General features: G+C 39.4%; 1 long non-coding RNA gene across 11 annotated transcripts in view; it reads left to right on the forward strand.

Moving 5' to 3' along the window:
• LOC112659837 (uncharacterized) overlaps positions 1-13,844 on the forward strand; it is a 108,845-nt gene that overhangs the window by 43,920 nt on the left and 51,081 nt on the right. For 2 of the 11 annotated variants that reach the window (XR_007404191.1, XR_007404195.1), the window contains exon 3: positions 5,451-5,550. The exons of the other annotated variants lie outside the window; for them this stretch is intronic. This is a non-coding gene — a long non-coding RNA (uncharacterized LOC112659837). The remainder of the gene's footprint in view (positions 1-5,450; positions 5,551-13,844) is intronic. 11 annotated transcript variants of the gene reach the window in all.

A 13,844-nucleotide genomic window follows, 5' to 3' on the forward strand; every position in this document is an offset into this window, starting at 1 on the left:
TCTTGGAGCCCTATCAAAAATGACATCACAGAATGGAATATCTTGTTCCTACTTTAACACTTTTGGGGTGATTAGATCATATAAATGGAAATGTTAGAGAAGTGTTGAGATCTTTGTAAATCATTGTGTTAAAGTACATTTTCCATTAGTGCATTAATATTGTAAGTGAAGTTCAGTTTCTGACTTCATACACAAGTGTTAATGAATGGACACATTTACCTACTGATTAAATATAAACAGCTTCCCACATTGATGGCTTAACAGACCAGGGCTTTAGAAAATTATTACTTTAGGGATCCCTGGGTGGCGCTGCGGTTTAGCGCCTGCCTTTGGCCCAGGGCGCGATCCTGGAGACCCGGGATCGAATCCCACGTCGGGCTCCCGGTGCATGGAGCCTGCTTCTCCCTCTGCCTGTGTCTCTGCCTCTCTCTCTCTCTCTGTGTGACTATCATAAATAAATAAAAATTAAAAGAAAATCTATAAAAAAAAAAAAGAAAATTATTACTTTAAACTTTTACCTGGCAATCTGCTCAACTTTCCATGTGATTTATATCATGACTGATATACCAGTGGCTTTAAAACAATTTCCCTCCCTTGGCTGCCTGGCTGGCTCAGTCGGTAGAGCATGATGCTCTTGATCTTGGGTTTGTGAGTTCAGGACCATGTTGGGGGTATGCTTAAAAATAAATAATTTTAAAAATAAATACAACAATTTTCATTCAGAACTACCAGCTTTTTAAGATAATTTAAGATTTCTTTAGTAGGCCACTCTGTCAAGTATCACCTCTTAAGACTATAACAGGTTACACTTCACATATTTTTATTGAAGAGATAATATTCAGTAGAATTTATTTTCACTTAGACTTTATTGTATAAATCAAAGTATAAAATGTCTTAGAAAAAATTATTTAAATGCTGTCATAAGATTGATGATTAGAAAAAATAGATGATTATATACATTGTGAAGTAAGTATAGAAAAAAGTTAATGGTAAAACCTAGATGATGAATATAGATACATTTACTGTAAAATTCTCTCAATTTTCCTGTATGCTTGAAAAGGTAATAAAATATTAGAGAAAATATCATCATAAATATTAAATGTCTATGAAAGTGAAGTGGAAGACACCTGGGATCTCATTCTAGAATTTCCTTATTTAAAACTAAACAAAGTTTGTAAGAGCTAGAAGAATTACACTTTGAAAGTTTCTTCTGTGTGTATTTAAGCACATTTTAGTAACTTGTATGATGGAAAAATTTCTTTAAAACAGGTTGTATCTAAAAAAAACAAACAAAAAAAACAGGTTGTATCTGTTCTCCTTCGTGGAAGTTCTCTATCCAAAATGGCTTCAGGAAGGAAGTTTCCTTGATACAGGCTTAAAATAAAAATCAAATTTAAAATTAAGTTTTTTAACTGGTGCCAGAAGATACTGAAGATACTGGTGTAGACAGTTCCTTTCCCACATACTCATGCCCATGATAGGGTTTTGTTTTTCAGCTCTGGCACGAGGGATGTGTTGGGGCAGAGGCTCAAGATGATTGTGAAGTGATGATGATACCTGCCCATAGCATGGGTTTGGTCCCTCAGGATTAGAGAAGTAAAGGTCAGAAAGTAGACCTCCTGGCACCAGCTGAACTGCTGTGGGGCTTACATGTCCCAGTGTGCAGAAAGTGAAGGTGGGGGCTATTCTGCTAACTAGTATGGAAATCAGGTCAGCTGTAGCATGTTGAGGCCTGGCAACTAGAGGAACATCGAAAAGCAGCATCCTTGGCCTGGACATCCTTGTTCTCAGAGTGTGAGCCTTCTGCAAAGACCTCAGTGGGGTTCATTCAACTAGATTCCTGAGCAGTAATGAGGACATCTGAATGGAAGAAGAGAAGGTGGTGGACCCACATAAGACTGCCAAGCTAGAATAGGTAGTAGACACAAGAGTCTTCCTGTGGTGGCTGATGGAAACAAATGAAGGATGCTTTGAGTCCACTTATTGTTTGGGAATTAGTGCCCTAAAAGTCAGAGCCTGAGGTGGAAATTCTTATTCAAGTGATTCCTTTGAGAACAGTTCTCAAGAGAAGGGCATGAGAGAAGCAAGATAGAGTAGGGGAAGACAGCTACCCGAAAGTGAGGTCTTAGAGGGAGGTTAGCTTCAATCAGACCTGACACAAAAGCTCTGGAGGGTAGATTGTATCTCACAACTGGCCCCTGAGGCAAGAGGAGTTGGTCTTCTGTAATTTTGTACGAGCCAGTCATTGGCTGAGGAGGCTTGGACTAGCCTTCCAAATGAAGAGGCTCCTGAGGGTAATTCTTTGGAGAAAAAGGAAGCTGTGCCTTATTAAAATCCAAACTAGAGTAGTGGGTGCATGGCCTGTAAAAGGGAGCTGGGTGGAGCTTCATTACCGCAGCTGTGTTCCTCTTTCACAGGTGGGGGTCTCCAAGTCATTGTAATCAAGATGTAAATGTAAAATGTCTAGTCGCAGGCTTGTGAGGCCAGCCCTACTAACCAAATATTGATCTTAGATTAGCTTCAAGCATGGAGACCACAAATGGGTAATGTGCTTTGCCTTTAGGGACTATACCTGATTATAGCATTGTAAGCTCCATACTTAGAACAAGATGATTTTTAAAATATAAAAGGAGTAATAACAGTATAAAAAGAAAATTTGATTCAGAGCTAGCTCTCAGGGAATTTAGTCCTGTTTCTACCACTTCTGTGGCTTCAGCCAAGTCTTTAAACCTCTCTGGGTTCTTGTTAGATAAGGGATAATTAACAACCTTAATATTTTGCTTATTCTATTTATAAGGAGCCATTGAAAGTCCTCAAACAGAGGGCATTTGGTTTACAGAACCTTTGAGAAAGGTGAACCCAGTAACACTGTGTGTACTGCCTGGAAGAGTGAGGAGAGAGACAGACTAAAAGGCTGACAGAATAATCAGACTTGAGGTAGTAAGCCCTTCCCTGCTTCCTCCCCCAAACAAACTAGGTTAGAGTCCCCCACAGAAGGCTCAAAGCATCTTGCAATTATATGTTCAGTGTTCATTTTATCCACTAAACATTACTTTGCATAGGGGCAGGAACCATTCCTGTGCTGTTCATCATTATATATCCAGAGATAGACACGCTGTCCAGCAAATATTTGCTGAATAAATGAGGAGATTGAATAAAATAGAGGGATGTAGTTTAATTCAGTAGATTTTGGTCAAGAATAAATGACAAATCTTGGTATCTGATGGAAGAGAAGAGTGAGTGACAGGTAACTTTGAGCCTGAGAGGGCATTAAGAAAGAAGTTAGAAGGGTAAGTATATGAGTATTCTGTTGCTGCAGAACAAATTACCTATTAGATTAAAATATGCCCAATACACCTATTGGGTGAGAAGTCTGGGCACAGTTTAACGAAGTCCTCTGCTTAGGGTCCCACAGGCTGCAATGAAAGAGTCAGCTAAAACTGATGTTCTCAGGCAGCCCCGGTGGTGCAGCGGTTTAGCACTGCCTACAGCCCAGGGTGTGATCCTGGGGACCCAGGATCGAGTCCCACGTCGGCTCCTTGCATGGAGCCTGCTTCTCCTTCTGCCTGTGTCTCTTCCTCTCTCTCTCTCTCTGTGTCTCTCATGAATAAATAAATAAAATCTTTTTAAAAAACAGTTTTTTAAAAAAAATAATAAAAATAAAACTGATGTTCTCATCTGGAGCTTGGATCCTCTTACAACCTCATTCAAATTCTTGGTTAATTCAATTCCTTGTGATGCTAGGACCTTGAAGACAGCTCCTAGAGACTGTCTTTCTCCTAAGTAGTTCACAACATGGTCATTTCTTTTTTTCAAGGTCAACAGAAGAGTGTCTTTCTTCGATTTTCTCTTTCATGGAAGGGATGCACCCTGTTTTAAGGGTCTCACCTAATAGGTCAGGCCCACCTAGAATGACTTCTCTTTTGGTTAACCCAAAGTCAACTGATTGGGGACCTTAATTATATCCACTCAATTTCTTCATCTTTGCCAGATTCTGTGGGCCAGAAGCAAATCACAGGCTCTACCCACACTGAATGGGAGAAGTGCCCCAAAGGTGTGGATACCAAGGGATAGGAATCAGGGAGCCACTCTAGAATTCTGCAGGCCACAGTAAGGCAGCTCAGTCCTTGTCACGTTTGAGTATTAGTGGGAGACAAGAAGCTAGTAATGGGTGAAAGGTCATTTGGACTTATGGGTTGGACATAGTTGGTACTAGGAGAGAAGGTTTATTATCCAGAAGGAAAAGAAAGGGATAAAGTCACTGTTGGTTTTGGGAACATGTTTACTATTTAGGGAAGGAAATGGACCTAGAGAAGTAGAGAAAGATCAGCAAAATAGAAGAGAGGAACTCATAATGAACTCTCACATAAGCAGGAAGGAATTTCAAGAGCTGGGGGATTAATAGAGTTGAATTTCACAGACCTGGAGGGGAACCCTGGCAAAGCCATTCATTTGACTGTGTGCAGTGACCTTAGAGAAAAGTGGTGTGGTGCTGTGGTGGTGGCAGAGTCCAGGCTGCAGGGAATCAATACCAGAGGCTGGGAAAGAGGAGTGTGGGGTCCCGGCCTCTGAGAACTCCCCCATCAGGCAAGGAAGGGCTGGGCTGGGCCAGGACAGAAGTCCCTGCTTCTGCAAGAGAATGAGCTCCCCCCCAGGGCCTGTTTAGCCTAAGCTCTGCCTAATCAGCCCTCTGTTGACTTTCATTCTGGGGTGTGAGGTAACACTGTAGTTTGCATTTAGGTTGCTTGGGGGCTCTCCTGGGCAAGACAAATGAAACTTTTAGTAGAAAATATGAGTAATCTACCAAGGTGGGGAAATCTGAGTAGGGAGCCTTTCTGCTCTCTGAATAATTAGAAATAGACTCTTCCTTCTAGTTCTGTGAGTTGAATTTTTAATGATGAGTAAAAATCCCTTGGTTTCTTTTGGCCAGGCCTCATTTCTTTCAAGTCAGGAGCTCCGTTGCCCTAGCTGTTTTGCAGAAATCAAGTAGAATTCTGAGGAAATGAAATAATAGGAAGCATTAAGCAGTTTTTGGACCCAAGACAGATATTCTGAGGCTCTCGAAATAACCAGCATTGAAGAGGTGTCTCATTAATCAAATACTGTGTTGCCATATAAAAGCTAAATTTAATTCCAGTGTAAGAAATCCATAAATGAGACAATTTCTCTTTGTGGCATCTCAGGATTGTGTTCCATTCTCTCTCCTTTCATTCAAAAGATCAACCTGAAATAATTTTGTTTTTACCATGAGGCATGTATAGTTAACAAAGACCATCAAGTGTCATTTGATTGTATCAATATGGCAATAATATTGTTGGACTTTCTTGTATCTCATTGTCATTATTAGTTACAAAGATTTACTTTCATTCACCTAAGTGTTTTCATCTTTTTTTTCTTTATCATTTGTTCCATGTTAAAAATTCTTGGATATAAATACTATTCATAAAAAGATGGGATTAAAACCTACAGCTCTAAGAGTTTATAATCATCTCTGCAGCCCACTGTGTTCAACATTTTAAATGGATTTTTCCATCATTCTAAACCAATAGGGTAAGTGCTATACACACTGTTGTAAAGTGTATTTCATGGCTCACTGGGTTTTTCTGTCTTTAACTTTACAATATATGTAATTTGATTAAAATTTTTGGCTGGTCGGGATAAGGAGAAATAGAGGGAAATTGCTCTTAACGGAATCTCCAGTGTGCCTGGGATTATAATTGAAGCAGAAATGAACATCTTTCTCTGTAGGAAGTTAAAGAAAGGCTTTGTTCCATTTTTACATTGGAGATCATCTGTTATTGTAACCTAGACACCTAAACCCACTCCAGATTCAAAACGTACCATTTATAAACATGCATGCCAAGTTTCAAATGCCCTTTTTAATGTTTGCATATAATTTGAAGCTTGCAATGCCAAAGTAAAATACAGTTTCCATTGTATTGCATTACCCACACTGCATGTGAGCTGCCTCTTTTCTCTGACATTACTTGAATAGACGAAGCATAGTTTGACTTAGTTCAAAAAAGAGGAATGTTTCTCGGCTCAACTGAAATGATTGCTAGGTAGAAGCTGCCAACTTCATTTTCCCCCCACAGAAATGTACATTTCTCCCTATTATAAAATGTACTTATAATAGAAATGAGACAGTTCCCAAGAGTGTGGTTATCCAGAGGTAATCTCAACCCAATCTGATTAGAGGCAAGTGGCTCATGCCTCAAAATGCTCCAGGGTATGATTATTTTATGATAACCATACTCTGTATCATGTCTTATTGATTAACTAATAAAGCGTCAGCATTTCTATTTAGAAGAAAAGCTGAAAAACCAGGGGAGGATTCTGGTTCTAGAAGGAAGTGATCCTTTTGAAGGACCCAAACTACTACCTCTTTTGTGTTAACTTTTTACAATTTCGGGTGGAAAACGAAAGGTCATCACATGCCTATTTTCACATCACTTTGGCAATAAAATCTTTCATTGGTTAAGTCTGATGCATTGATTTATATTTAAATGTACCCTAAACCGTTGTGAGAAGAGAATGTGTGAGAGCAGAATGACATTTCTTTAAAGAATGCTGCATTTTGTTCTCCTCATCCAGATGACTTCATTGCACAGGTCCAGGGAAATATAGATAGAACCCGAAAAATATAGCAACCAGCTTGCCTATGGAAGCCATATGCTGGTAATATCAGCTAGCTTTGGAGTGAGAAGAGCATATGACTAGTGGCAAGTATTTTGCAGCTAGAATAGCTTTTGGACTATCACTAGGACTGTGTCCCATGGCATGTAAGTCGAACAATCAGGTACCCACAATATCCATATCTCCCCCCAAAGCTGTGACTACGGGTATATGAAAAAAGGTCAGATAGGGAATTGAAGCAATTACCTTAGGTGATTCAATTGAGCAACCTGTTTTTTCATAGTTACTTTATGTTTTCATTGTAAATATAAGCTTATGGCCCAAATTACCAAGTTATTGCCTCAGAATTCCATTTTCTCTTACTATGTAGACACAGCTAATATATTCAAATTGAAAAATGTTCTACAAGTAATAGTGTCCAGCTGTAGTTATTGGTGGTGTGTGTTTTTGATGAAATTTTACTCTCTGAGAAGTATAATCTAGTCACTTCTATAATCACTGGCCAAGAGGCACTGGATGTTGAGGTCAGGAGATCTCTTTCACTCCTCAATCCATTTCCTTGGCTATACATTATTGATGTCACTCTAACAAAGATATACATAGGATTAGCTTAATTTATTCATTCCTCCTTTAAGTATCCCACTACTCACAGAGCCAGTGGTATTTTTATCTTCAAAATCCAAATCTGCTAGAATGGAATTTCTAATTTCCCAAAGAACATTTTACCAGAATCTCTATCTTTAAGATTTAGGTTTAGTATTTGTCATAGGAACCATCCAAACTGTTTTCATAAAGACCTTAAAATTGATCAGACTGATTATTTAATACACACCTTCCTATAAATCTGATGCTGTTACTTATCCTTTTAAAAAGAATGTTATTGGTCATCTCTTTTTTTCTCTTATGATGGCACATTTTTTTTCATCAGACTTGTGTTTGTGTTGTTTGTTTCTGCTAGATAGACACACTCCTTCTAAATTATTTTGACAGTCTTGCACAGCAACATCTAAAGGCTCTGCCCCCTAAGTTGTCAAAATTAAGAGAACATGGAGATCCCAAAGACTGATGATGACATTTGTCCTAAGAAGAGTTGTCCAAGAAGAGCTCCCCCAACTTTTCTTCCTGGAGTGAAGAGCCAGCCCCTCCATTGGTTCTGGTCTTCTCAGATGTTAACAGAGCCTGTGATCCTCAGTGAGAATCAATATAGATGAGTAATGATTGGTGTTCCCATGTTTTTTCTTTGCATTATGAAAGGGAAACCTCATTAAAATGGAGTCAGGAGGCCAGAAGGGGGAGCTCGCATGCCCTACCACTCCTTATCAAATGCAGAACCAACAGGAAGAGCAGCACCTTCCAAAACCAAGGGAATACTACTTTTTACTAGCCTGCAGAGAAAGGTTTTCTCCTTGCCCAGCAACAGCCCAGCCAATGAGTGATTGCCATGTCTCAGCCAGTGAAAAGCCACCACACTTCAAACTCCTAGTTTACTCCAATGGACTTTTTGTTTCTAAGACCTCCTTCCAGCTCCTCCCTTTCCTCTATAAGAGTGTTCCTCTCCTTTGTTCTCTTGAGTTGCCTGTGTTTTTGACATGGCTTAGAAGTTCCAAATGGCAATTCTCTGCTCTTCCCAAATAAACCCATTTTTTTCTGGCAAAAAAAAAAACTGAGTTTTATCTTTAACATAACTTAAGGTGTTCTGTTTTGGTTCATTTGTTTGTTTGTTTCACAATGACCAGTGGAAGTACTGGTATATAAACATTTTAAGAAGTGTGTGTCCTTCTCTCTCTCATCTTTTCATGTGTGTGTCTCTGGCTGTTCCTTTTGGGTGCATGGTGCAGTAGCTCCCATATTTAGCTAGTAGATAGGCTAAAATACACTGCAGTAACACAGCTGTAAAGTTGTAGTGTCTTAAAATAACTCTAGAGGTAAAAATATTGGTCAGCACAATAAGCTCTGCCCCACATAATCTCACTTTAGGACCCAGGCTGTTAGGAGCATTGCTGTGCCCTGGAGCAGTGGGAAAGAGCACTCTGGAAAGTCCTGCAGGAATCAAGTGACCTGGCCCAGAAGTGATACACACGGACCAATATGATGCTCCTAGTCCATCCAACAAGGATTGCACTAGAGAGGACTGACAGTACAGAGCTACCATGGTTCTGGAGTAAAGGAGAGCTGGAAACACTTGGTGACCAGCATGAATAACTATCACATGCTCTCAATTAAAACAATAGAGCAGGGCACCTGGGTGGTTCAGTCAGTTAAGTGACCAACTCTTTTTTTTTAAGTGACCAACTCTTGATTAAAGTTTAGGTCATGATCTCAGGATTGTGGGATTGAGTCCCATGTCAGGCTCTGTGCCCAGCAGGAATTCTCTTTCTCCCTCTTCTCTGCCCTACTGCCTGGCCCCCAACAGTAAATAAATAAATCTTTTTAAAAGAAACCAATAGAGCTACCTTTCTCCAGATTATGGAGGAGCTCATTAACTTTTCTTCCCACATGACCTAATAAATCCTTACCATACCTCAAAGCCTCAGATGAAGGATACTGTCATCAAACTTTAAGGTTCGAGGGTAGATTTATTAATTTTATATTGCCGTGTGAAAAATTACCGCAAACTTAGTGGCTTAAAACAATCTATATTTATTACCCATAGTTCCCATGCATCAGAAGTCTGGGTATGGGTTAGCTGGGTGTTATACTCAGGGTCTCACTAGGCTGAAATCAAAGTGGCCACAGGGGCTCAGTGGTGTCTGAAGCATAGTTTCCTCTTATGGTCTCACTGGTTGTTGGGTAAATTCAGTTCCTTCTGGTTATTGAAGTAAAGTCCCTAGTTTCTTGCCTGCCATTGATCCAGGACAACTCTCAATTCCTAGGAGTCACACTCAGATTCTTTGCTACCCAGCATCTCCTACAAGCAGATTGCAGCACAGTTGTTTGCTTCTTTGGGTCAGCAGGAGAAATCTCTCCGACTTCATTTCTCTCTGGTCTCTTTTAAGGGCTCCACTGGTTAGGTCAGGCCCACCGTAGGACAATCTCTCTTTTGAATTAACTCAAAGTCAACTAATTAAGGTCTCCATTATATCTACAGATCTCCTTGCCATACAACATAATATAATTATAGGACTGATATCCCATTTATATTTACAGGTTCCTCTCACACTCAAGTGGTGAGGGGACATATACAGGACATATACACCAGGGGACAGGAATCTTGGGAGCCATCTTAAAATTCTTCCAAGACATAGATGTAGAGGGGCCATAGCTATGCAATTAGAAGCCAGTCTTACAAGCTAGTAGTGCTTGGAACCATCTTCATAGCTGGTTTTACAGAAAAATTTGTCGTTTTGTTCAATGCATCAATATCCAAAACACAAAAAGGAGAGTGGGAGGGAGGAAGGAAACTGATGTGAAATGACATCAAATTGAGAAGGCCATGAGGCAGTGAAGGAGCCACATGTGAATCAGATCAGCCTCCAAAACTAAACTTCCAGTTTATTCCTAAGTGTCACACTGTCTTTTTAATATAGGTAAATGGGGCATTCTTAGATGGCCCGTGGTGTATCTTATTCTATCTCCTTTTTGATAAAGCATTTTTTAATGTTTCCTTTCAAGAAAATTACTGCATTATTTTTTTCTAGAGAGAAGCGCATTGGTTGCTTTGCTTCTTGCCTAAGACGGCTCATTATTCTATAATACGTGCAGTATTTCTCAGAAGTAATTTCCCTTTTATTTTTTTGCTTGTTTTTTTAATTTAATTTTATTTTTTATTTATGATTATGTTATTTCCTCCTCTCCTCTCCTTTCTTTTTTTTTTTTAAAGATTTTATTTATTTATTCATGACAGAGAGAGAGAGAGAGAGAGAGAGGCAGAGACATAGGCAGAGGGAGAAGCAGGCTCCGTGCACCGGGAGCCCGACGTGGGATTCGATCCCGGGTCCCCAGGATCGCGCCCTGGGCCAAAGGCAGGCGCTAAACCGCTACGCCACCCAGGGATCCCCTCCCTTTTATTTTTGCCCACAAGGTGGAAAATTAAGGTTGAAATACAACTTTATTTTTGCTTTTCCCAGAAGAGGTCACAGTGTAGTTTTCGCTGCCTGTTTTTCGACAAGCTGTGAAATATTACTTTGGCTACAACTGTTGACTCCTTCATTCTATTTTGGCAAAAGTTTTATGTAGACAGTCTCCTGCCTTGTGTATGCCTTGTGAAGCCCATCCCAGGATCTTGCAGGTTGGATGGGGATCCCCTTTCAGAGCCTTTGTGACCTGGTTTTTCTGCCTGTCACTCCTCTCACACAGGCTTTACATGCTACTCTTCCTTTTCTAAATAGAGAGGCTCGTTCCTCATCTCCCCATAACATTTCTGCCTGGGAAATACCCCTTTTTTGTACTGAAGGAATGAAGAAGCTCTAACAAAGACTTAAATGTTGATGGTTTCCATTTCTCTTTGGTCCCGAGTAGGCACACACTGGTAGAAATCTTGACCAGGGGAGACTCTACATGTTAAGAAACTTTATCTTGATTTCATTATTTTCCATCCCCTGTCGGTCATTTTTAAATAAATTTCCATGTGATAAAGTATTTAAGGCACTTTAATGATGAAGAACTACTAGGATTATCTTTTAGGCCCACTTTTATATGGATCTTTTCCTTTACATTTCACATAATTTCATGACCAATACCTAAGGTGAACTAATTTGATGGAAAGCATTATTTTTTTCCCAGCTAAGGAATGTTTTAAAGGGTCTATAAGGTCCTGAAGCTTCTGTTCAATAGTCATTCAGCACAAATTCTCAAGTGAGTACTATGAGTGTAGCACTAGCCTGGGCATGTGAGACGGAAGAAAGACCTGGTCTCTGCCCTCAAGGAGCATTAGCTTAGAATCAGACAGACCTGGGTTTGAATTATTATTCTCCGATCTCCTGAGTATAAGTCTAATGCACATTATGTATTCTCTGAGTTTCCATTTATTGTCTGCAAAATGGGTAAATTAGCCCTAGCTCCTTAGGTCATGAATATTCCAAGACTCTAGCCACAGGAAAAATAAATTACATCACCACCAAATTGGGAATCCAAGGAATGGTCGATTCATTTAATATAAAGAGAATACATAAATATAACCTATTAACTGATTATTAAAGAAAAACCTTCTGATCATCTCAGCAGATGCAGAAAAGGCATTTGAAAAACTTTGACATTTAATCGTGATTAAAACTCTTAGCCAACTCTTAGGAAATCCCTTTACTTGTTAAAAAGATACTTCACAAAAACCTAGAGTAAACATCTTTATTAACGAAATGTTAGAAGCATTCCATTTAAAATCAGTCGAAAGATAATAGTACTCATCTATGACCACTTCTGTATTTAACATTATACTGCAGTTGCTAGTCAACACACCAAGATATGAAAAAGAAAGAAAAGCCTAAAGATTGGAAAGCAGAAAACATGACTGATAATATTTATGGAGGGTATGACTGCTTTGTAGAGAACCCCAAGGAACCTATGTATGTAATAAGATAATTTTTTAGGCTGGTTTGATACTATGATTAATATATTAAAACCAAAATTTTATTTGTGTACTCGAGCAACAAACAGTTGGAAAACAAACTTTAAAAGATTTTCTTTTATAAAAGAACCTAGAAATTAACCTAACAAAGGACTTCCCAGGTTGTCATGGAAAAGATTATAAGACTGGCTTGAAGTCCTTACCCAGCATATATTTCATGGCCAATAACTATAATCACTAAGAGTTACGTGCAGATCTTCAACTCCCTTGCACTTTCATTGCATGCTGGCCTGCCTAGCCAAAATCACAGTTCTAGCCAACGTTCCCTCCCTCTAGGGTAGTGGGAATGTTGCACCTGTGGGACTGACCGTGACTCAAGTGAAATAACACAAACATGCCAGCTGGTTTCACTTTAAATTTAGGATTGCCCATCCTAACTGGGCCCTACTGCTTCCCTGAAACTATGCTGCATTTTCTGGGTCCGTTTCTATTCCCATCCTCCCCGTGCCAATGTTTTCACAACAGATGCATGAACACAGAATCACCATGTAAGCCAGCAGTACCACGCCTAGGTATACTCTCAAAAGAATTTGAGAAAAATTCTCAAATTTGAGAAAAGCAGGGACTCAGAGATTTCTACATCAGCGTTCACAGCAGCGTTAATTCACGATTTCCAGAAAGTAGAAGCCACCTAAACGTCCATTGACAGATGAATGGATAAACAAAATGTGGTGTTTCAGTATAATGGAATGTGATTTTGCCTTAAAAAGCAGTGAAATTCAAACACAGGCTACATCCTGGATAAACCTTGCTGACATTACGCCAAGTGACCTACCCAGATCTTCACAAAAGGGCGAGTATTGCAGGATTCCACTTACACCCATAGAAAGAAATGGGCAGCTTCCAGGGGCTGGAGGGTGGCAGGAATGGGGAGTTGTTGAACAGGTGCGAAGTTAGAGTTTAGGAAGGTGAACAAGTTCCGGATATGAATAAGCAGAGATGGTTGTACCGCGGTGTAAATATATTTAATGCCACTGATTATACACTTAAAAGTGGTCAAGATGGTAAATTTTATATTACATATATTTTACCACAATATTTAAAAATGAACATATGCAGGGCACCTGGGTGGTACAATTGGTCAAGTGTCCACCTCTTAGTTTTGGCTCAGGTCGTGATCTCAGGGTCATGAGATCAAGCACCACATCTGGTTCTGTGCTCATCACAGAGTCTGCTTAAGATTCTCCCTTTTCCTCAGTCCCTCCCCGAGCGCGTGTCCTTTCTTTCTCTCTCTTACATAAACAAATCTTTAAAAAAAAGAAAAAACCCACACCATTATTGCCCCTCCCCATCTCTCTCTATTTCTCTCTCTCTCTCTCTAAAATGCATAAATAAATCTTAAAAAAAATTTTTTTTTAAAAGAACATATGCAGGCTTTCTATGAGATACGTGGTCAAGGGAGTCACTTTGCAGATACACTCTTTCCCAAAACTAATGTGTTTAAGACTATCTGAGGCCCAGGAGTCCCCTTTCACATTTGCTCTTCTCTTCTTTATGGAAAAAAATGTCTTTAATTATGCATCTTATCTATTATGAATCTTATTATGTGCATGGCCCTGGTGTGTAAGAAATTAGATAAAGAACTAACTTGAAATATTGTATAAGTTGAGAAAATGAATGATTCATTGGTGGGAAATATTTATTA

Source organism: Canis lupus, chromosome 2, assembly GCF_003254725.2.
Source record: "Canis lupus dingo isolate Sandy chromosome 2, ASM325472v2, whole genome shotgun sequence".
NCBI classification, from domain to species: Eukaryota; Metazoa; Chordata; class Mammalia; order Carnivora; family Canidae; genus Canis; species Canis lupus.